General features: G+C 42.4%; 1 protein-coding gene across 3 annotated transcripts in view; it reads left to right on the top strand.

Annotated features, from left to right (window-relative positions):
* Positions 1-1,277, top strand: part of LOC106525721 (histone deacetylase 4) — a 122,311-nt gene that overhangs the window by 45,220 nt on the left and 75,814 nt on the right. The gene's annotated exons all lie outside the window — the stretch shown is intronic.

Here is a 1,277-nt window from a genome sequence, read left to right on the forward strand (position 1 = left end):
GTTTAGTGCAATGACTTACGGTTTAGTGCAATGACTTAGGGTTTAGTGCAGTGACTTAGAGTTTAGTGCAATGACTTACAGTTTAGTGGTTTAGTCCCTAGATTACATGTTGTTTTAATTTGCCTCCTACTGTGCAGGACCTGAAATAGGACTATAGTGCACACTTACGTTGCAATGACAATGCTCAATGTATCATGCAGCTCAAGTTTAAACTGCAACTTAAAAGGAATACATTTTCTCACAACTTTCCTGTAATTCTGAGTCGCTAACTGGTTTCCCAGCAGTTGCAGCTCATTGTCCTTAGCTTCTGGCTAAGGTAACAACAATCACTACCAGCTGCCTGTGTAAAAATAAAAAAATACAAAAAGTACAGAACAGCTATTACAAGTTGCAACAGTCCTTCATATTTACCCATTTTAGTGGATGTTAAATATTCAAAGAATGCTGCCCATGCCTAATTTGTATTAGATTGTAATTCTACTTTATATTGAATTATATTGTATTGTACACCATGTACTAGCAAAGTGTCTGGCTCCCTATAACGCAGGATTTTGATAATAAATGGTTATAAGGAGAAATTRGTTTCAATAGGACCAAATGTTATGTTTCAAGTCCTCACAGGGACTGGTGCAACCATTCATGCAAGGTGGTGTGAGACGAATACATAATCAGCACCAAAATGCATCCTCCGGCTTCGCAGCTAATTAAGTGTGTGTGCGCGTGTGTGAGTGTGTGTGTGTGTGTGTATGTGTGTGCGCACGGGTGCCTCTCCAGTCCACAGAGAATTCCAGAAATAGATCACGGATAGTGAGACACTCGCCTGTTTTCCTCTCTTTTATCCCTCCAAAGGGATTTCACTCGGGTTTTCATCTCCAATCCAAAAGAATCACTGCATGTTTGKGCTCCTCGCATATGGATCAGGTGCTCGTGACGACTAAAAGTTAATGCATACATGATAAACGTGTGTGTTATTAGTAACAGATCTATGGGGAGATGCAATGCATGTCGATTGTTGTGTTATTTTGGTCTCATCCTCCTCCCGTCCTCTCCTTACCTCTTTTCCCCTCTCCCCCCCACTCCCCAAATGCATCCTCATCCTCCTCCACCTCTACCCCTCCGCGTCGCTCTGCTTTTTATAGCCATGTCTTCCCAGGGCTCAGCAGCTACAAAAGCCTTTTCATGTTGCCACTATAATTACAGCCTACACACACACACACACACACACACACACACACACACACACACACACACACACACACACACGGACATGCATGCAT

Source organism: Austrofundulus limnaeus, unplaced genomic scaffold, assembly GCF_001266775.1.
Source record: "Austrofundulus limnaeus strain Quisiro unplaced genomic scaffold, Austrofundulus_limnaeus-1.0 Scaffold238, whole genome shotgun sequence".
NCBI classification, from domain to species: Eukaryota; Metazoa; Chordata; class Actinopteri; order Cyprinodontiformes; family Rivulidae; genus Austrofundulus; species Austrofundulus limnaeus.